Source organism: Trachypithecus francoisi, unplaced genomic scaffold, assembly GCF_009764315.1.
Source record: "Trachypithecus francoisi isolate TF-2019V2 unplaced genomic scaffold, Tfra_2.0 Lachesis_group18, whole genome shotgun sequence".
NCBI classification, from domain to species: domain Eukaryota; kingdom Metazoa; phylum Chordata; class Mammalia; order Primates; family Cercopithecidae; genus Trachypithecus; species Trachypithecus francoisi.
The window spans coordinates 21,634,724-21,659,463 of NW_022681463.1; the positions used below are offsets into that span (position 1 = coordinate 21,634,724).

At 37.1% G+C, this 24,740-nt stretch overlaps 1 protein-coding gene and 1 pseudogene across 2 annotated transcripts in view; one reads left to right on the top strand and one right to left on the bottom strand.

Moving 5' to 3' along the window:
* The window catches only part of GPC6 (glypican 6), a 1,232,941-nt gene that overhangs the window by 712,425 nt on the left and 495,776 nt on the right, over positions 1-24,740 (bottom strand). The gene's annotated exons all lie outside the window — the stretch shown is intronic.
* On the top strand, positions 13,683-14,649 carry LOC117063618 (annotated as a pseudogene). The gene has a single exon (XR_004429012.1). The product of XR_004429012.1 is annotated as a 60S ribosomal protein L5-like (transcript).

The following is a 24,740-nucleotide window of genomic DNA, read 5'->3' on the forward strand; positions in this document are numbered from 1 at the left end:
TAGACACTTTAGGGAGCCTTCTGAAGCACATATCAACCAGAGGAGCCATCAGATGTTTTGTTAAATGTGATCTCATGCAGTCTAGGCCAATTACTTACAACAAATGCACAGAACAGGGGGTAGGCTCTGGGGGAGGGCCATGCTGGGTGACATCTCTGCTGGGGAAGCAGGAGGACTATCATAAATCCATTCAGGAACTAATATGCAATGAAACAGCATCAAGGGCATTTGTAGAGTTTTGCAATTTGATGTTGAAAATCAAAAAGCAATGAGAGTGTGAGTGTGATTTATGAAGGTCAAATTGTTATATTTTTCCACTCAATGCTGTTTATAAGGCAGCTGGAACATTCCTTAATATAGTCAACTGTCTTGTTCCTTAATATATTCAACTGTCCTGTTCCTTAATATATGCAACTATCTTGTCTCCTGCACTTACTGAGTGTCTGGTATAGGAGAGGACCTGGTAGGAGTTTTGGGAGAGAAACCAGAGAAAGTTGATGTGAGCTCTGTATTCTAGATGGTGAGGGAAGCCATCAAGCAACTTGTGATGAAGTGAACATTTTATTAATACACATCTTAGTTACAGAAAGATCACAGCAGTGTACAGCTAAATGAGCAGGCCTGTGTAACCAGCACCCAGGGCAAGAAGCAGAACATTACCAATGCCACAAACACTTCCTTCCCAATCATCAGGCCCCTGACTTCCAACAGAGATTGTCAAAAAATTTAACTTCCTGTAAATAAGCTCAGACAGAATGGATGCTTCACTGTACTATTCTTGTGTTTGCCATTGTTTATAAGATGTATCCTTTTTTTTTTTTTTTTTGCATATGGCAACTGTTTTTCCCATTCTTATTTCTGTTGGTATTCCACTGAAGGAATATACCCCACTTACTTTGTGTTGTTCCAGTTTGGGCTAATTTGAATAATACAGCCATGTGCACACATATGTAAGCATTTACGTTCGGTATACATCTAGCACTGGAATGGTTGAATCGTAAGTTATGCTATGTTTAGCTTTAGTAGATCCTGTCCAATAGTTTCCCAAAATGGTTGTAACAATTTCTACTTTGAGAAATTGAGAATTCCAGTTGCTCCTCAACCCTGCCAACTCTTAGTGTTACCAAAGATGACACAAACCTTGAAAGACATAATGTTATTTTTCTCTTTTAGGCATTTGGATCAGCATACAGTGGTGCAATTACTGAGGGCTTCATTGATATTTCTCTTATGGCCAATGACTCTTTGTACCTTTATGTAAGTTTACTGGTGTTCTGATATTGAGCTCATGGTACGTTATAAAGGAGTATGTCAACATAGAGCCCCTAATGCTGTGAATCTCCTCTAGGCTGAACAAAAACAGATTGTTTCTATTGCTCCTCTGAGAATGTGGTCTGATGCATTTCCCAATCTTTATGGCTCTCTCCTTGACTCTTCTAGAATCTCAATGTCCTTGTAGAGCATTGTCCACTGAATTTTCCTCTGGGTGTAGGTTAAGCTACCTAGGGAAGACAGCAGGACTCTCTTTAAGACTATTAGATCCTCTACTTCTATTAACAAATCAAGTAGCAAGGCAGATATAAGCAGTTCCATATCATCCCCTCACTTTGTTTCAATCAGCCTTTAAGAATTTATTATTTTGATTCTATTAATACCTAATACCTAGACTCTGCACTAATACTATAAAGCTATTCTCGCATCTATTCATTCAGCAACCATTAATTGTAGACTGATTATGACTCAAACACTTCTCTGGATATTGGTGGTTTAGGAAAGCAAAGTCCAATACTCAAAATACAACAAATTAATAAAGAAAATAAGGCCGAGTGCAGTGGCTCACATTTGTAATCTCAGCACTTTGGGAAGCCGAGAGAGGCAGATCACCTGAAGTCTGGAGTTCGAGACCAGCCTGGTCAACATGGTGAAACGCCGTCTCTACTAAACATACAAAAAGTAGCCAGGCATGGTGGTGGGTGATTATAGTCCCAGCTACTCGGGAGGCTAAAGCTAGAGAATTACTTCAACCCAGGAGGTGGAGGTTGCAGTGAGCTGAAATTGTGCCAGTGCACTCCAGCCTGGGCAAGAAAGTGAGACTCTGTCTCAAAAATAAATAAGTAAATAAATAAACAAAGGTTGCAGTGAGCTGAAATTGTGCCAGTGCACTCCAGCCTGGGCAAGACAGTGAGACTCCGTCTCAAAAACAAACAAACAAAAAAACAAATAAAATAAGATAAAGCTGGGTGTGGTGGCTCAAACCAATAATCCCTTCACTTTGGGAGGCCAAAGTGGGTTGATTGCTCAGCCCAGGAGTTCAAAATCAGCCTGGGCAACATAGTGAGACCCTATCTCTACAAAAAATTAAAACAAAACAAAACAAAACAAAAAACCAAAAAACCTCTGGCCAGGCATGGTGGTATGCCTATATTCCCAGCTACTTGGGAAGCTCACGTCAGAGAATAACTTGAGCCAGGGAGATTGAGGCTTCAATGAGCCATGATTGGGCCACTGAACTCCAGTCTTATTGACAGAACAAGACCCTGTCTAAAAATACAAACAAAACCCAAAAAGATCATTTGAAATAGTGAGACTCTGAAGAAAGCAAATCTGCAAAAATGGATGAACAGTAATTGGTACAGGAAATGGGGGAACCACAATTTTCACAGAGGGTCAAGGAAGCTTCTCCACAGTGGCAGATTGAAGCTAAAACCCAAGTGATTAAAAACAAAACCAAAAATACCCCAGCAAGGTGTTGATGGGAGGGAAGAGGGTTTCAGTTGGAGGGAACAGCAAAAGTCAAGGTCACAGGACACAGTCACAGCAAACAGGCCAGAGGGGATAGTGTCTGTGAGGCAAGCAGGAAGGAGGATGCCTGCTCAGGAATGTTTATCCGTGAGTTCACAGAAGGGAGGCTTTGTAAGCCACAGAGAGGAGTTCAGATTTTATGGTTGTAAAATAAGAAGACCAAGGAGGGCCTCAGACAGGAAAGTGACATGTCCTGATATTTAGTTTTAAAACAGGGTTGGCAAACTGGCCCAACGGCTGGCCATCAGTTTGTGTAAATAAAATTTTATTGGAATTCAGCCATACACTTTCCTTCTTCTGTTTGTGGCTGGTTTCATGCTTGGTTTTGTGGGCTCATGTTATAACATCAGAGACGAGTAGATGTGACTGAGATAATATGGCCCACAGCCCAAAACATTTATTATCTTCCCTTTAAGAAGATCACTTTGACTGCTGATAAAACATAAACCATGGGGGAAGGGCAAGAGTGTAAGCTGGGAGACCACTCGGGAGATTATTTAGTGGTCCAGGCAAGAGATAATGCAGGCTAGATAGGGCAAATGGGGTGGGGAGTGATGAAATGTGTATAGATTGTGGGGAGATTGTGTAATCAAATCTATAGAAGAATTACGGAGAGAAAGAAGAAAAATGCAATATTTTGTAGCCAGTGGTTAGTTGAAGCTCTTCTACAATTCCTGAACAGAGTCCATATTTGAAAGCTTTCAGCTTTACATGGTAACAGCAGTATATTTTAGTGGAAAATATTATTACTATTATTTTCAGTTACACATCTCTCTGATTACAGTAATCAATTTAGGTACTCCACAAAATGAAACCACAGTCAGTAGGTAAAATGCTTGCCTTCTCTTTTTCATGTTACTGTGTCAGTAAGTATTTGTTCCTTAAAACCTTTTCCCAAGACTGTTCCCAATATTCAATTACACATAACACAATGAGTAAATGGATTCCTATCTATACGAAAATATCAACATATAAACTCCAGCTGATTTTGCAAACAAGACTTTTCTCTCAACATTATCCTGCAGGAAAAGATAATTTCAGGAAGCAAGTTCATTTGGGCATCCCTTACACTGAGCATGCTAATGAGGAGGCCATCAGCCCAAAGCCTCTTACAGGTGGAAGACATTAAGTGCTACTCCTAAGGGGGTAGTTGTCCTTGTATTGGAAGAATGAGACTCTTGATGAATGGGAAGATGGAGGCCATTGTGCAGGGATAACTACAAAAAATAAATTACTTAGCTAACCACAGAAAAATTCCAGGCAGGGGGCAGGCATTCCAATTGCCCATCCTCAAAAAGATGGGAGGACAGAGGACACTGGATGATTCCCAAGGAATTAAAACAGGTTTAGAAAAAAAGTGGAAATGTTACAGATTTGCAGATCTACATACATCTGACCTTAGAAGGGTTATGAAATTTTCTTTGACATATCCCAAGGGAAGGAAAATAGGATTTTAGATTAGGTTTTACAAACCCCTACTCTGTAATATGTGGACAAGGTCAACACATTTCAAAACTGTTTGGATGAACTTTTTCACATCTGGTTTGGGTTAGGAAGGTTATTGGCCAAGGAGTTTCAAACAAGGTGGAAACTTGAAGCCAATTTTATGGGTGTGAACTGAAACTGACAAAGAGCTATTTCAAACAGTCTGCTAGGAAACAGGGAGAACCTCCGAAAGGTCTGACATGAATGCACAGTCGTAAATATGTCACCATGCTCAATACATGAATCAGAGAGCTCAAACAGTGCCACCAAGAAGAAAAATAAATAACCTCCATAAGTGGGCATTTGCTTGATACATATGTGTGTGTGTATGTGTGTATATATACACACATATAATATGGCCAAATTGTATAATATACAATTATATATACATATAATATATATACACACACATATAATATATATACACACATATGTATACATATGTGTATATATGTGTTCACATATACACATACATACATACACACATATATACATATACACACACATATAAAGAACAGTCTTTATTTTGCATCTGATTGCATTTGTTGTCCGCCATGAAGTGAATGTTAAGTATGGATATCTAAATATAAATATGGTGAACTTTAATTGAGCCATTACATTTTCAGTGGGACAAAATGAAAGCATTCTAATTAATGTAGACCCATCATTGAAGTCTGTCTTGTTTTCTATTGGCCAAAAATTTACTGACTTGCTAGATTACCTAAAGAGACAAAATAAAGTGAATGTATTTTATTCTCCATTAATCAAATTATTTAATGGTGCATGTATGGAAAACACTGATTTTCTTCTTTTTATTTTTGGTATTGTACAAGTGGCTAGTTTAAAAAGAAATCGTCTATTAGATATAGACGCTTTGCTAACAAATTAATAGGGACAAAGAGGAAACATAAAGTACAACAACTTAATGACTCTAATATTGATAATTATTGGTAATGCACAGTCATGGGGCTGTATAAACTGTAAACTGCACCAAGATGAACGGATCAAATCTTTACTGGGCATGGAGGCCCTCTAAGAAATCTACTCTCTCTATTTTTTTGGAGTAAAATTTTTTATTCTTTTTTATTTCAAGATCTGTAATCTAAATAACTAGATTTAGCAGGTTAGAAAGGGTCTGAGAAGCATTCTTCTGTTTATTTGATATTTCCCCCTCTAATTCTCCTTTTTGGAGAAAGGGAGTTTCATAATAAGTGGCTAGCCTATTATATTGGCTTTTGATAAATCTTTCTAAGGCCTTAAAACCAACAGTAAACTCAAAGAAAACTAACAGTATGAGATAAAGATGATTTTTGTCTTTATGACATTTAAAAACAATGAAAAAAAAAATCAAAAACACTACATGGCCTTCCACCCAATAATGTTAGTTGTTCTTCCACTCACTGAATATTATTTGATTTTGCTCACAAGTTCTAAGGATATTTGAAAATCTGATTCTACTCTTCAAGGTAATTTTATAACGTAAAGTCAATTAACGTTATAAATGACTAAACCAAGCTTCTTTAGGCAAATAACACAGGATTTAAGGTTGAGCATTGAACTCTACAGGTTACATCATTACTGATCAAACCTTGCCTTTGCGTGCACAGAAGGCACTTTTTTATAATGTTTGGTTTCACAGAGATACAATTAGTTTCATTCTCTACAGCACCTTAAACCCATAAGTGCAACAAGAGCAAACATTTTAGAGAAGATGATAAAATCGTTCTCATTTATACGGATGTAACATCTCTAAGGGATGGATTTCCATCATACTGCTATGAAATCAAGATGAATTGAGCATCAACGAATGATCACACCTTTAAAGTGATATGCCAAGGATGCACAATTTTAGGTAAATAAATCTCTGTAAATGATCCAAAAGTATAACAAAATGTACCAGGGAAAAGAGGTACAACATAATACTAGAGAAAAGATGTGTTCAATCTTTATTTCTCAGATAACTTTTCAATCTGGGTACTAATCACCAAAAAATGATCACCTAAATTGAAGTCTGGTGATAACAGAAGTGGATGATCATGGCAAAATATAATTTCTCTGTTGTACCAGAAATTTTATTTAGAAACACTTCATTAAAACAAACATAAGAATTTACTGTTTTTTCTTCCTGAAATAGAATCTCATGAGAAAGTATAAGATAGAAGTAATCAAACAGTCTAACCACAGGATTTGTTGATTTCATCAACAGAAATGATCAACAAATAGCTGTTGCTGAGAGTCACAGTAAATTCAGAAGAATAAAATTACATGCTTTAATTTTGTTTAAATGATCAATCAAGAAGAACATTAGTAACAAACTCCCCCTAAAAGCAATACATTTTCAAACTGAACGTGTATACCTGTGATGCAACACAAATCTACTATAAGCAACTGCTTCCCCAACATGGGAAAACTTAGTTAGGGATTCCAAAGCTAAAATGGCCAGTACTATTGGTAAAAGCTTATGAAAATAAATTATTATTTACTTGTAGTAAAAAATAGCCATGAAACAAGCTAAGTACCTCCATTCACCATTAAAAATCTTCTCTTAATTTTTTTCATGATGCTATCTTAAGCCCTAAAAATTACAGGTGCTTCACCCTTAGCAGTAAAACACAAATATGAACCATTCAAACACCTGGACCTATCTCTGTTCAACCTTAACAAGGTTGATCCGAATTACAAAGAAAGATAGAGAGATCTTTATAATCAACACATACAACTGGGTTGGTAGGATTTTTTGAACTAAATACACATTTTCCTGGCTACCTCTGTCTTTCTCATTCAGCAATCTTCTATTCCATGGATATCTCACCATTCTCTATACCAACACTCGAAAAATTGTGAAATCTGGTTGGAATAACAAGCCAGAAAATAGCACCTTTGTATAAAACTGCTTTGGTTGACTACAGGTAGCAGATATGGATGAAGAAGTGTATTAGTTATCTATGGCTGGATAACAAATGACACCAAAAGACAGTAGCTTAGAACAAGATTCCTTATCCCACAGTTCCTATAGGTCAGAAATTTTAGTGTGGCTTCGTTGACTCCTGTGGCTCTGGGACCCTCGCCAAGCTGCAGTTATCGGAAGGCTTGGCTTGGATGCAGCTTTTGCAATCTGATGTGAAATCATATACTGCTTCTTTTGCTGTACATCCTTCATTAGAAGTGAGCTGCTAGGTAAGACCATCCTTAAAGTAAGGGGATTACAGCAGGGTGTGCACACCAGGGTGCAGAGGTCACAAAGAGCCACATCAGAAACTGCCTCTCATAGGAAGCATCAGCATCAGAACACAAGTAATGCATCCTGGGTGCTCCAGAAGAAAGGCGGGCTTTCTGCAAATATGTTCTTTTCCTCATCAATAAAACCTGTAGCAATATCAGCTCTACCTACAACAATGCACCGTTGGTAGGTAAAAGAGACAAGGGGATTTTAAAAAGTAAAGCATCCTTATATTAAGCAAGTAGTTACCAAGATTATTGCTGAATGCTAAATGTTGTCAAATAGAAATGTATGTTATGGGTTGAATGGTATTCTCCAAAAATATATGCTGGGCTACTAACCCCTAATACCTGTGAATGTGATTTTATTTGAAAATAAGGTCTTTAGTCCAGGACCAGATGGATTCACAGCTGAATTCTACCAGAGGTACAAGGAGGAGCTGGTACCATTCCTTCTGAAACTATTCCAATCAATAGAAAAAGAGGGAATCCTCCCTAACACATTTTATGAGGCCAACATCATCCTGATACCAAAGCCTGGCAGAGACACAACAAAAAAAGAGAATTTTAGACCAATATCCCTGATGAACATCGATGCAAAAATTCTCAATAAAATACTGGCAAACCGGATTCAGCAGCACATCAAAAAGCTTATCCACCATGATCAAGTGGGCTTCATCCCTGGGATGCAAGGCTGGTTCAACATTCGCAAATCAATCAACGTAATCCAGCATATACAGAACCAAAGACAAGAACCACATGATTATCTCAATAGATGCAGAAAAGGCTTTTGACAAAATTCAACAGCCCTTTATGCTAAAAACGCTCAATAAATTCGGTATTGATGGAACGTACCTCAAAATAATAAGAGCTATTTATGACAACCCACAGCTAATATCATACTGAATGGGCAAAAACTGGAAAAATTCCCTTTGAAAACTGGCACAAGACAGGCATGCCCTCTCTCACCACTCCTATTCAACATAGTGTTGGAAGTTCTGGCTAGGGCAATCAGGCAAGAGAAAGAAATCAAGGGTATCCAGTTAGGAAAAGAAGAAGTCAAATTGTCCCTGTTTGCAGATGACATGATTGTATACTTAGAAAACCCCATCGTCTCAGCCCAAAATTTCCTTAAGCTGATAAGCAACTTCAGCAAAGTCTCAGGATACAAAATTAATGTGCAAAAATCACAAGCATTCTTATACACCAGTAACAGACAAGCAGAGAGCCAAATCAGGAATGAACTTCCATTCAAAATTGCTTCAAAGAGAATAAAATACCTAGGAATCCAGCTTACAAGGGATGTAAAGGACCTCTTCAAGGAGAACTACAAACCACTGCTCAGTGAAATCAAAGAGGACACAACATCAAATGGAAGAACATACCATGCTCATGGATAGGAAGAATCAATATCGTGAAAATGGCCATACTGCCCAAGGTTATTTATAGATTCAATGCCATCCCCATCAAGCTAGCAATGACTTTCTTCACAGAACTGGAAAAAACTGCTTTAAAGTTCATAAGGAACCAAAAAAGAGCCCGCATTGCCAAGACAATCCTAAGTCAAAAGGACAAAGCTGGAGGCGTCACGCTACCTGACTTCAAACTATACTACAAGGCTACAGTAACCAAAACAGCATGGTACTGGTACCACAACAGAGAAATAGACCAATGGAACAGAACAGAGTCCTCAGAAATAATACCACACAGCTACAGCCATCTGATCTTTGACAAACCTGAGAGAAACAGGAAATGGGGAAAGGATTCCCTATTTAATAAATGGTGCTGGCAAAATTGGCTAGCCAGAAGTAGAAAGCTGAAACTGGATCCTTTCCTTACCCCTTATACGAAAATTAATTCAAGATGGATTAGAGACTTAAATGTTAGACCTAATACCATAAAAACCCTAGAAGAAAATCTAGGTAGTACCATTCAGGACATAGGCATGGGCAAGGACTTCATGTCTAAAACACCAAAAGCAACGGCAGCAAAAGCCAAAATGGACAAATGGGATCTCATTAAACTAAAAAGCTTTTGCACAGCAAAAGAAACTACCATCAGAGTGAACAGGCAACCTACAGAATGGGAGAAAATTTTTGCAACCTATTCATCTGACAAGGGCTACTATCCAGAATCTACAAAGACTCAAACAAATATACAAGAAAAAAACAACAACCCCATCAAAAAGTGGGCAAAGGATATGAACAGACATTTCTCAAAGAAGACATCCATACAGCCAACAGACACATGAAAAATGCTCATCATCACTGGCCATCAAGAAATGCAAATCAAAACCACAATGAGATACCATCTCACACCGAGTTAGAATGGCAATCATTAAGAAGTCAGGAAACAACAGATGTTGGAGAGGATGTGGAGAAATAGGAACACTTTTACACTGTTGGTGGGATTGTAAACTAGTTCAACCATTATGGAAAACAGTATGGTGATTCCTCAAGGATCTAGAACTAGATGTACCATATGACCCAGCCATCCCACTACTGGGTATATACCCAAAGGATTATAAATTACTCTACTACAAAGACACATGCACACATATGTTTATTGCGGCACTATTCACAATAGCAAAGACTTGGAATCAACCCAAATGTCCATCTGTGACAGACTGGATTAAGAAAATGTGGCACATATACACCATGGAATATGCAGCCATAAAAAGGATGAGTTTGCGTCCTTTGTAGGGACATGGATGCAGCTGGAAGCCATCATTCTTAGCAAACTATCACAAGAAGAGAAAACCAAATACTGCATGTTCTCACTCATAGGTGGGAACTGAACAATGAGATCACTTGGACTCGGGAAGGGGAACATCACACACTGGGGCCTATCATGGGGAGGGGGGAGGAGGGAGGGATTGCATTGGGGAGTTATACATGATATAAACGTTATGCACATGTACCCTAGAACTTAAAGTATAATAAAAAAATAATAAAAATAAATAAAAAATAAAAAAATAAAAAAGAAAATAAGGTCTTCACAGACACAGTCAAGTTAAGATGAGGTCATGGGGGCCTCAAGTGGCAGGGAATGGCTAATCCAATATGACAAGTGCCCTTATAAGAAGAGGAGAAGAGGTACCCAGGAAGACGGCCAGGCAATGATGGAGGCAGAGATTGCAGTGATGTGTCTACAAGTCGAGGAATAGCAAGAATTGCAGCAATGGAACAGATGGAACAGATTCACCACTAATGACTTTAAAGAGAGTCTGGCCCTGTCAACATCTTGAGTCAGACTTCCAGCTATAAGAACCATGAAAGAATAAATTTCAGTTTTAAGCAACCCAGTTTGTAGTACTTTGCTATGGTAGTCCTAGGAATTGAATACAATATATAAGTCAGAAAGCAAATATAACAATTTTCCTGATGCTTCTTTGGCATTTGAAATAAAACTCTTGATGTCAGCTTTATGGTGGCTACTCAATGACAGGTAAACAGACTCATTAAATTTATTAAAATAAGAGGATGTGGGCACTAGTAAGACTTAGGTCTTACTAATCTAAGGGCTAATATAAACACTTCATTCTTTTACATTAAACAAATTAGGTTAAATACTTAAAAATCCAGTAAAATTTGAAACTATTCATCATATTACTCTTGTTTGGGTTTGATGCTATTTTGGTAATAGTGTCTCATTAATTATTTAGTTATCTAATAAATACTGGTAAATGGAATATAATATTGTATGTATACAGGTATATATAAAAGGAAACTCTACATATAAAAATATTCAGGAATGCTTAATGAAAGGTTAAAATGGCCATATTTGAAGGACTATTCTACATCAATATTATTCCTTAATCTTTACACTTTCCTCTTTTGCATATTTATTATTTATTAAGAATATCATAAAATAATGTTATTTATTAAAGTACTTAAGTGAAATTATTTTAAAATCATTTATCTGCTGTATATTGTCAAAAATACCAAGACATTGAATAGTCAGTAAGGCTCAGAGGATTATCTTAAATATTAAAAATCTTGAAACATTACTTAGAATCTATCAAAGCAAATGCATACTCTAATATTTATTATTTTTCCTTTTCACCCTTTCCATTGGTGTTTTGACTGTATGGTCACAAAAATTGCATAAGTAGCAAAAGATTGCCTTACCATGTGAATGTCATGATCAATATTATTAGACAGAAAGGAACACATACATACATGTACACTATTAAGTTACTTAAAGCTGATTATCTCTTGATACAACAGACACAGAAGGACTAGGGAATGATTTAATAGCCAAAATAGTAGTAAATCAAAACCACGTTTAGTGGTATTTTTGCTCTTAGAAAAGTAAACAGGTGTGCTTTCTTGCAACTGTGCTGTCTGACTAAACACACAGGGAGAATTTCATCCTAATACTTCCAGCTGTGTTAAGACCATCTGTTCATCCTTTTTAATTTTAATTAGTCCTAGAGACTCTCTTTATTTCATTAATCTCATCAGCAAATTTCTGTTTGCATTTTGCCATCCTTATGGATGAGAAGAAACAAGTCTGAAGTAGTCAGAAATTCTAACAATTCATCCCTTCTCTCAGTTTTATTTTAATCAGCTACTCTAAAAGCAAATAAAGTTGTTCCTTTTAATAATAATAGTTGTTTTCAGACTTTAAACCAACAAAGATCAAAAAAGCTAAAAAAGGGCATTACATAATGGTAAAGGGATCAATTCAACAAGAAGAGCTAACTATCCACCCAATACAGGAGCACCCAGATTCATAAAGCAAGTTCTTAGAGACCTGCAAAGAGACTTAGACTCCCACACAATAATAGTGGGATACTTTAACATCCCACTGTCAATATTAGACAAATCAACAAGACAGAAAAGCAGCAAGGATATTCAGGACTTGAACTGAACCTCTGGACCAAGCAGACCTGATAGACATCTACAGAACTCTGCACCCCAAATCAACAGAATATACATTCTTCTTAGTACCACATAGCACCTATTCTAAAATTGACCACATAATTGGAAGTAAATCACTCCTCAGCAAATGCAGAAGAATGGAAATCCTAACAGTCTCTCAGACCACAGTGCAATCAAATTAGTACTCAGGATTAAGAAACTCACTAAAAACTGCACAACTACATGGAAACTGAACAACCTGCTCCTGAATGACTACTGGGTAAATAATGAAATTAAGGCAGAAATAAGCAAGTTCTTTGAAACCAATGAGAACAAAGACACAACATACCAGAATATTTGGGACACAGCTAAAGCAGTGTTTAGAGGGATATTTATAGCACTAAATGCCCACATGAGAAAGTGGGAAACATCTATAATTGAAACCCTAACATCACAATTAAAAGAACTAGAGAAGCAAGAGCAAACAAATTCCAAAGCTAGCAGAAGTCAAGAAATAACTAAGACAAGAGCAGAGCTGAAGGAGATAGAGACACAAAAACCCTTCAGAAAAAGCAATGAATTCAGGAGCTGGGTTTTAGAAAAGATGAACAAAATAGATAGACCGCTAGCCAGACTAAAAAAGAAGAAAAGAGAGAAGAATAAAATAGACACAACAAAAAATGATAAAGGGATATCACCACTGATCCCACAGAAATACAACCTAACATCAGATAATACTAAAAACACCTCTACACAAATAAACTAGAAAATTTAGAAGAAATGGATAAATTCCTGGGCATATACACCCTCCCAAGACTAAACCAGGAAGAAGTCAAATCGCTGAATAGACCAATAACAAGTTCTGAAATTGAGGCAGTAATTAATAGCCTACCAACCAGGACCGGACAGATTCACAGTCAAATTCTAAAAAAAGTGGCCGGGGGCAGGGGCTCAAGCCTGTAATTCCAGCACTTTGGGAGGCCGAGACGGGCGGATCACGAGGTCAGGAGATCGAGACCATCCTGGCTAACATGGTGAAACCCCGTCTCTACTAAGAAAATACAAAAAAACTAGCCGGGCGAGGTGGCGGGCGCCTGTAGTCCCAGCTACTCTGGAGGCTGAGGCAGGAGAATGGCATAAACCCGGGAGGCAGAGCTTGCGATGAGCTGAGATCTGGCCACTGCTCCAGCCTGGGCGACAGAGCGAGACTCCGTCTCCAAAAAAAAAAAAAAATTCTAAAAAAAGTACAAAAACCTTCCCCCGCCCAAGCACCGCTGGGCCTGCAGGTCTCTGTTGAGCCCCGGACGCGGGTCTCTGTTCCGCAGGATGGGGTTTGTTAAAGTTGTTAAGAATAAGGTCTACTTTAAGAGATACCAAGTGAAATTTAGAAGATGACGAGAGGGTAAAACTGATTACTGTGGTCGGAAACGCTTGGTGATACAAGATAAAAATAAATACAACACACCCAAATACAGGATGATAGTTCGTGTAACAAACAGATATAATTTGTCAGATTGCTTATGCCCGTATAGAGGGGGATATGATAGTCTGCGCAGCATATGCACACGAACTGCCAAAATACGGTGTGAAGGTTGGCCTGACAAATTATGCTGCAGCATATTGTACTGGCCTGCTGCTGGCCCGCAGGCTTCTCAATAGGTTTGGCATGGACAAGATCTATGAAGGCCAAGTGGAGGTGACTGGAGATGAATACAATGTGGAAAGCATTGATGGTCAGCCAGGTGCCTTTACCTGCTATTTGGATGCAGGCCTTGCCAGAACTACCACTGGCAATAAAGTTTTTGGCGTCCTGAAGGGAGCTGTGGATGGAGGCTTGTTTATCCCTCACAGTACCAAACGATTCCTGGGTTATGATTCTGAAAGCAAGGAATTTAATGCAGAAGTACACTGGAAGCACATCATGGGCCAGAATGTTGCAGATTACATGTGCTACTTAATGGAAGAAGATGAAGATGCTTACAAGAAACAGTTCTCTCAATACATAAAGAACAGTGTAACTCCAGACATGATGGAGGAGATGTATAAGAAAGCTCATGCTGCTATACGAGAGAATCCGGTCTATGAAAAGAAGCCCAAGAAAGAAGTTAAAAAGAAGAGGTGGAATCGTCCCAAAATGTCCCTTGCTCAGAAGAAGGATCAGGTAGCTCAAAAGAAGGCAAGCTTCCTCAGAGCTCAGGAGTGGGCTGCTGAGAGCTAAACCAAACAATTTTCTCTGATGATTTTTCAGATATAGGCAATAAACTTACAGACAGAAACTTAAAAAAAAAAAAAAAAAAAACAGTACAAAAAGGAGCTGGTACTATTCCTTCTGAAAGTATTCCAAACAATAGAAAAAGAGGGAATCCTTCCTAACTCATTTCATGAGGCCAGCATCATACTGATACCAAAACCTGGCAGAGACACACACAAAAAGAAAATATCAGACCAATGTATATGAGATGAACATCAATACGAAAATCCTCGATAAAATATTGACAACCCGAATCCAGCAGCCCATTAAAAAGCTTATCCACCATGATCAAGTCTGCTTCATTCTGGGATGCAAGGCTGGTTCAACATGTGAAAATCAATAAATGTAATCCATCACATAAACAGAACCAATGACAAAAAACACATGATTATCTCAATAGAGCGGGCCTTCAATGAAATCCAACACCCTTCATGATAAAAAACACTCAATAAACTAGGTATCAATGAATTGTATCTCAAAATAATAAGAGCTATTTATGACAAATCTGCAGCCAATATCATACTGAATGGTGAAAAGGTGGAAGCATTCCCTTTGAAAACTGGCACAAGACAAAAATATCCTCTCTCACCACTCCTATTCAACATAGCATTGGAAGTTCTGGCCAGGGCAATCAGGCAAGAGAAAGAAAGAAAGCGTGTTCAAATGAGAAGAGAGGAAGTCAAATTATCTCTGTTTGTCATTGACATTATTGTATATTTAGAAAACATCATTGTCTCAGCCCCAAAACTTCTTAACCTGATAAGCAACTTCAGCAAAGTCTCAGGATACAAAATCAATGTGCAAAAAACAAAAAGATTTGTATAAGCCAATAATAGACAAACAGAAAGCCAAATCATGAGTGAACTCCCATTCTCAATTGTTACAAAGAGAATAAAATACCTAAATACAACTTACAAGGGATGTGAAGGACCTCTTCAAGGAGAACTACAAACCACTGCTCAAGGAAATAACAGGACACAAACTAATGGAAAAACATTCCATACTCATGGATAGGAAGAATCAATATCGTGAAAATGGCCATATTGCCCAAAGTAATTTATAGATTCAATGCTATTCCCATCAAGCAACCATTGACTTTCTTTACAGAATTAGAAAAAAACTACTTTAAATTTCATATGGAGACAAAAAAGAGCCCATATAGCCAAGACAACCCTAAGCAAAAAGAACAGAGCTGGAGGTATCATGCTACCTGACTTCAAACTACAATATAAGGTTACAGCAACCAAAACAGCACTGTACTGGTACCAAAACAGATATATAGATCAATGGAACAGAACAGAGGCCTCAGAGATAATACCACACATCTACAACCATCTGATCTTTGACAAACCTGACAAAAACAAGGAATGAGGAAAGGGTTCCTTAGTTAATAAATGTTGGGAAAACTGAAACTGGACCCCTTCCTTACACCTTATACAAAAAATAACTCAAGATGGATTAAAGACTTAAATGTAAGACCTAAAACCATAAAAATCCTAGAAGAAAACCTAGGCAATACCATTCAGGACATATGAATACACAAAGACTTCATGCCTAAAACACCAAAAGCAATTGCAACAAAAGCCAAAATTGGCAAATCGGATCTAATTAAATCAAAGAGTTTCAGCACAGCAAAATAAACTATCATCAGAATGAACAGACAGCCTACAAAATGGGAGACAATTTTTGCAATCTCTCCATCTGACAAAAGGCTAATATCCAGAATCTACAGGGAACTTAAACAAATTTACAAGAAAAAAGCAATTAACCCAATCAAAAGTGGGCGAAGGATATGAACAGATACTTTTCAAAAGAAGACAGTTATGTGGCCAACAAATATATGAAAAAAAGCTCATCATCACTGGTAATTAGAGAAATGCAAATCAAAACCACAATGAGATACCATCTCATGTTCATTAGGATGGCAATCATTAAAAAGTCAGGAAACAACAGGTGCTGGAGAGGATGTGGAGAAATATAAATGATATTACACTATTGGTGGGAGTGTAAATTAGTTCAACCATTGGAGAAGATAGTGTGGCGAGTCCTCGAGGATCTTAGAACTAGAAATACCATTTGACCCAGCAACCCCATTAATGGGTATAATCCCAAAGGATTATAGATCATTCTACATGTGCATTTAGACACATGCAGATGTATGTGTTTTTGCAGCATTATTCACAATAGCAAACACTTGGAACCAACCCAACTGCCCATCAGTGATAGACTGGATTAAAAAATGTGGCACATATACATCATGGAATACTATGCAGCCATAAAAAAAGAATGAGTTCGTGTCCCATGCAGAGACATGAATGAAGCTGGAAACCATCATTTTCAGCCAACTAACACAGGAATAGAAAACCAAATACCACACGTTCTCACTCATAAGTGGGAGTTGAACAATGAGAACATATGGGCACAGGAAGGGGAGCATCACACAACGGGGTCTGTCAGGGGGTTGGGGGCAAGGGGAAGGATAGCATTAGGAGAAATACCTGATTAGATGGTTGGTTGATGAGTGCAGCAAACCACCATGGCACATGCATACCTATGTAACAAACCTGCACATTCTGCACATGTATCCCAGGACATAAAGTATAATTAAATAATAACAATTTAAAAATAATAGTTGTTTTCCATAAAGTGAGTGAAATCAACATCATGTTATAAAAGAGATGCCAGGAATTATTCAGCATATGTTTAACAGATGATGCCATTTTTATCCACATATATTCATTCCACATGACTTTTTTTCCCCTTCTTTTTGAAAATTCAGTAGTAAGGATTACCCACTGTGAAGTCATTTCCATATTATTATAATTACATGCAAGGACATTCAGGTAGGTTTTATTTACACATCTACATATTTATTTATTTTCCAACTTATTTACACTTAAATCAGAATTTTAAAAGTAAAAAGAAAAGTAGACTCTAATTTTAAAAACTAAATAAACATGCTTTCATTAAGAAGGTAAACTGGACCTTTTATTTATAGAATAACTATAGTACTCCAGTTGAGCTATCTGCATTAAAAAGTAGATTTTTTTTCTGGTCTTAAGCATTCAACTTTTTGTTATACTGTGTGCGTGTGTGTGTGTGTGTGTGTGTGTACACCTAAGCATCACTTAAAAACAAGGATATTTTCAGTAATGCATCCTTAGGTGATTTTGTCCTTGTATGAACATCATAGTGTGTACTTACATAAACCTAGATAGTGTAGCCTACTACAAACCTAGACTACATGGTATATAGCCTGTTGCTCCTAGTCTGAAAACCCATATAGCATTTTACTGTACTGACTACTGTAGTCATTTGTAACACAATGGCAAGTATTTTTATATCCAAACACAGAAAAGATACAGTAAATATATGGTATAAAAGATAAACAACAGTATACCTCTATAGAGCACTTCATGAATAGAGCATGAAGGGCTGGAAATTGATTTGGTGAGTCAGTGATTGAGGGATGAGTGAATGTGAAGGCCTAGGAAATTACTGTACACTACTGTAAACACTGTACACACAGGCTATACTAAACTTACAAAGACTTACAAGCTTTCTTTCATCAATAATAAATTAACCTTAGTTTATTGTAATGTTTTTATTTTATAAACCTTTTAACTTATTCAGTTGTTTGTAAAAACGCTTCACTTAAAACACAAAAACGTTGTATAGCTGTACAAAAATATTTTCTTTCTTTATATCTTTACTCTCTATATTTTTTCTATTTACTATTTTTTTGCATTTTAATTTTGTTTTTGTTAAAAACTACAACACAAGCACACAGATTATCCTAGGTCTACACCTAGTGAGGATCATCAATATCACTGTTCTCCACTTCCACATCTTGTCCCACTGGAAGGTCTTCAGGGACAAGACCTGAAGCTGGCATGAAGCTGTCCTCTCCTATGACAATAATACTTCTCCTAGAAGACTTCCCGAAGGACCTGCCTAAGGCTGCTTCACAAGTAACTTTTATTTTTTATAAGTAGGAGGTGTACACTCTGAAATAATGATTAAAACATAGTATAGTAAATGCATAAATGAGTGACATAGTAACTTCTTATTTTCAAGTAGTATGTACTGTACATAATTCTAAGTACTATACTTTTATTACACAACTGGTGAAAGGACACAAACACATCACAGCCTTGAGCACATCACATCCCCCCATATGCCTCCACTTCCTGGGCCGGACACAAACACATCACAGCCTTGAGCACATCACATCCCCCCATATGCCTCCACTTCCTGGGCCCGACACAAACAGATCACAGCCTTGAGCAATGCCTCCACTTCCTGGGCCCCATACAAACACATTCCTCCATATATTTCAAAGAAAAACAACACCTGGAGAACCTCCGATAAAGTTACAACTGTTTGTAAAAGCACAGGAACCAATAAGAAAGCTGCTAAAAGCATAATTTAAAATGTAAACCAATTGTAATGCCTTGTTCCTCTGTAACCTGACAAGTCCTGTTTACCTCAAGCTATAAAAAGCAAGCGCACGCATTGTTCCGGGCCCTCTTGTATGTTGTAGAACGGAGGGACCAAGTTTGAACTTGTATTAAAGATCCTTGCCGCTTGGCTTTGACTCTGGACTCTGGTGGTCTTCTTCGGGGAATAAACGGTCTGGGCATAACACTGGCAGCAGAGTACGTTTGTTTACGCCAGCACCACAGCAAACACATGAGTAATGCACTGTGTTATGATGCTATGATAGTTATGAGTCATGAGGGGCTACGAAAGTTTCACCTCTTATAATATTATGGTACCACCATCATACATGCAGTCCTTCATTGACTGAAGCATCCTTATTCAATGCATGACTGTATATGATATCTAGAATAGACAAGGTTTCTCAAACATCAATGTGCATACAGATCACACCTGGCAACTTATCAAATTCATTTCTAATTCTGTAGGATTGAGTGAAGCTTGAGATTCTTTTGGTCTCACATACATTATTTAATCCTCGTGATATACCACTGTAGTTTAAAATAACCACCATTTTGCACATGAGAAAATACAGAATTTAAGTAAAATGGTTCATAATCACATAGCTTACAACTAAACTATTTATCATATATTTCATATTCTCAAAACTGGTATCTTTCTTCTTCTTCAACTTTTATTTTAGATTCAAAAGTTACATGTATAAGTTTGTTACCTGGTTATCCTGTGTGATGTTGACGTTTGGGGTATGAATGATCCCATCACCCAGATACTGAGAATACTACTCATTCGTCAGTTTTTCAACCATTGCTTTCCTCCTTTCCTCTCTTCCTCTCTTCCTCCCCTCTTTAGTAATACCCAGTTTCTATTACTGCCATCTTTATGTCCTCAAGTGACCAATATTTAGCACCCACTTACAAGTGAGAATACTGGTATTTGGTTTTCTGTTCCTGCATTAATTGTCTTAGGATCATGGCCTTCAGCTCCATCCATACCACTGTAAAGCACAGGATTTCTTTTTTTATGGCTGTGTAGTATTCCGTGGTGTATATATGCCACATTTTATTTATACAGTCTACAGTTGATGGGCATCTAGGTTGACTCCATGTGTTTGTTATTGTGAATAGTGCTGTGATGAACATATGAGTGGATGTGTCTTGTTGGTAGTACTGAGACAGAAATTCAGTAGAACTAGTTTCCAAGACAACAGGTCACAAGACCCCACTGATAAGAGAGGATACAGTAAAGAAACCAGCCTAAACCACCTAGAACCAAGAGGGCAGTAAAATGACCTTCACTGCTCCTTATATGCTAATTATACTGAATTTCCATAGTAAAAATACATCCCCTGTCACCATGGCAGTTTTTGTTTACCATGGCAACCACTGGAAAAGGCCTTACATGATAAAGAAAAGGGACTGCTCCCTGGTTCCTGGAAATCCCTGCATCTTTCCATGAAAAGCTTATGAATAACCATCTCTCTATGCATATTAAACATAGTAACACTGCTGACCTAAGACCCCCCCCCCAACCCCAGCATGTCTTCTCTCTGAGACTGCCTTGCTCCACCTGTGGAGAAGTATTCTCAATAAACTTTACTTTGGCTTTCCCCTTGTGATTTGCTCCTGAATTCTTTCTTTTACAAAATCAAGAACCCATCTCCCATGACCCCCTCAAGGTCCAAGGGTCTGCCCCGCACCAGTATGATTTTTGTCCTTTGGATTTATAACCAGGAATGGGACCAATGGGTCAAATGGTAGCTCCCTTTTAATTTCTTTGATAAATTTCCAAACTGCTTTCCACAGCGGCCAAACTAATTTATATTCCCAGCAACAGTGTATAAGCATTCCTTTTTCTCTGCACCCATGTCAGCATTTGTTGTCTTTTGACTGTTTAATAATAGCCATTCTGATTGGTGTGAGATATCTCATTGTGGCTTTGATTTGTGGTACTCTGATGATTAGTGATGATGAGCATTTTTTCATAGGTTTGTTGGCTGATTATGTCTTCCTTTGAGAAGTGTCTGTTCATGTGTTTTGCTCATTTTTCTAATGGGGATGTTTTTCATTTGCTCAATTGTTTAAGTTCCTTATAGATTCTGGATGTTAGACTTTTGTTGAATGCATAGTTCGTGAATATTTTCTCCCATTCTGTTGCTTTTCTGTTTACTCTGTTGATGGTTTCTTTCGCTGTGTAGAAGCTCGACAGTTTAATTAGGTCCCGCTTGTCAATTTTTGCTTTTCTGTTGCAATTGCTTTTGAGGACTTAGTCATAAATTCTTTCTCAAGGCTGATATACAGAATGGTGTTTACGAGGTTTTCTTCTAGGGTTCTTACAGTTTGAGGTCTTACACTTAAATATTTAATCCATTTGAGTTAATTTTTGTATATGGTGAAATATATGGGTCCAATTTCATTCTTCTGCATGAGATTCTGCCTTGTTAATGCTCTCCCAGGTGCTGTTGGAGCTGCTAGCCTGAGATACCACCTTCGCTATCAAATATGTAGAATAACTGTTGCCAACATAAAAAATCATAAACAGCTGTAGTTACATGAAGTTTACATTAAGTAGTATTAAATTAAACAGCTCATTTTATTTACAAATGGGCAATTAACATCACTAAATATAAAACTAGAAGTTATTTTTAAATCAATTCCAGAATGACTCTCATTTTCTAGTAATGACATAAAATCATACAGTATGCACTGGACAGAAGAAAGTAGTTCAAGGTTGCAGTGAGCTATAATTATGCCATTGCACTCCAGCCTGGGTGACAGCACAAGCTGCTGTCTCCAATTATAAATAAATAGATAAATAAATCCAAAATAAATATATCTGTATGTTATTCTCTCCCTTTTTAGTTTCTGACATTGTTATTTTTCTCATCTTTATTCTGAATTAGTCTTGGCAATAATTTATCTATTTTATTGGCTTTTTAAAAGAACCAGATCTTGCTTTATTAACAACCCTACTTTGTTGTTTTCTATTCATTCAGTTCTGCTTTTGTTTATCTCCTTTCTACTTCTTTATGTTAATTTTTTTCTATAGCTCCTAGAGTTTACTACTTTGTTCACTTACTCTTAGTCCTTAGTGTTTACTAGTAATTGTATTTATTGCTATATTTTTTAATCTTAATACTGAATCCTGTATTTTGGGTAAAATGTGTTTTTGCACCTCCATTTCTAAAATGTTAAAATGTATGTTTTTAATTTATGATTAATCAAAAAGTCATCCAGATAAATCTCTTAAACTGTTAAGAGATTTTAAATAAATAAATACATCAATATATATTTACTGCCAATTCTTTTAAAGTGAATATACAATTTTTTATATTTTGATCGAAAACACATTCTGTATGTTTCCTACTTACAGAAATGTTTTTTAAATGTGGCTTACACATTAGCAATTTTTAAAATATCCTATTATCTTCCAAAATATATATTATTGGCAGTATTGTCCTAATATTTTAGGAAATAGAAATGGAATTGATTTTCTTCCCCAGGAAAATATTAGATTGATGCAAAAGTAATTGTGGTTTTTGTCATACTTTCAAAAAATGGCAAAAACTGGTATTATTTTTACACTACCTAATACAAATTGGGTAGGCATATGTAGAAGACAAAAAAAAAAAAAAGGACAAAATATATCAGAAATAATGGACAAAAAACTACACTCCATTTAGGACTCCCCAGAAATTATGTTAATAGGTAAATTTGATCATACATATAAGGGGCACAGTCTTCCATTTTATTCAAGGTGTTCACACAGGAAAAGATAGGCAGATCTGATAGGCAAAACCATCATTAGATCAGATTATTATCACTTAATAAGCTAGGCACCCAAAGCCAAAATAAAATATTGATACACAGGGGACAGGTAAGGAAATACTTTATATTGATTTTCCCACACTACTGATGCATGCCACATCCCTGCATTTCATTAACTTGGTCTATTTGGGGTTCAATGTTTTATATTTCATCTGATTGCCCTGTTATGATACTTTTTAATCTGAAAGGACATATCTTCTCTCTCATTCTTTGTCAATAGTGTCTTGGCATTTTTGCACATTTCTCCATGTATTTTTTAGTGTCAACTTGGTGAGCAAATTACATAAATCATAAGGATTTGCATCTGATAAAATGCTGCTATATGAAAGAGGTGATAGAGTGGACGATTCCTTAAATATTGTGAGACGTGGTTTCCTGTGCTCCTTGCCTCTTGAAAGCAGAGCCTGGAACGTAGGCTGCCATGCAGGGATTTTCCTTTGAAAAGTGATGCCAAGAAGCAAGAGTGAGGGAGGCAGCATGCATCAGTAGGGAGGGAAAATCAATGTGAAGTGTGTCCTCCAGTTAGTCTACACAGCGGGCAACTTGGACTAGATCCTACCATGATCCTCTGAGGAACCATGTATAATATACATGTGAATTGTCTGACCAAGAAACAGAAAGGGGGGGGATTTCTTCTCCAATTCCTATAATCATGGGTTGCCATTTTTCATGTTACTTCCGGTCCCTTTCCAGGCTATACTTGGGTGCATAAAAGAAGATGTCCTGCCAGTATCCAGTGGTCTTGTCAGAAATGCCCTGGAGCAGAAAATTAAAGAGGAATAGTGCAGCTAAGGAAGCTGACTCTTGGTTTGACTTAATCTGGTGGCTAGAATAAAAGATGTATTAGAGTCCAAGAATGCCCAATACCAGAACAACTGGAGATTCTTAGACCAAAATAAAATTTTAAAAAGACATTAGATGGGATGACATATATATGTCTGATTTTATCTATACCGTGATATTATGCTGGCTTTCTGAGTGTGATATTGTTTGGATGTGCCCCCAAACAAATCTCATCTTGAAATGTAGCTCCCATAATTCCCACACATCATGTGAAGGACACAGTAGGAGATAATTCAATCATGGGGACGGGTTATTCCTGTACTGTTCTCATGATAGTAAATAAGTCTCACGAGATCTGATGGTTTTATGAACGGGAGTTCCCCTGCACAAGCTCTCTCTTGCCTGCTTCCACGTTCATCTTCTACCATTCTACCATGATTTTGAGGCCTCCTCAGCCATGTGGAACTGTGAGTCACGTCCAGAAACTCAAAAACAGCTACACAAGACCTTGAAAATGTTTAGTTAGAGTTTTAATGTCATCATCTCTCCTTTCAGATGTATCATTTTGCCACCTGCACTTGGAAGGCTTTACTCCTTATCTCTAGCTTATCACTTGTAATTTATCAGCCTTGTTTTAGCTGCACTTCATTAATCTGTAATGAATTTAAACATACGTTCATATTCAGGTAATTTTAATAATTCGGGGCAAAGGTGGCAAAAGAATGAACAAGTTATGAACAGAAATTGTTTCAGTCTTCTAATAAGTAATTTATTTTTTAACATTGAGGATATGATTATATTGTTTATCTTGAGGTGTTTTAATTACAATTTATAAGTTGCCTACCTTCAAGAGTACTTAAGTTATGCACAATAAGCATGTTTGCACATTTAGGAAAATAGCTTAGTTTAATTTTCAATGTTAGAGGCTATTCTTTAACAAAATTATAATGGTTCAAACCCTTTAGAAAATTCTACAGTATAATTTCCATAAGTTTCTTCATATAGGCCAAATTATTTTTGGGGGGGGGAACTTTCAATGAGAAATTAGTT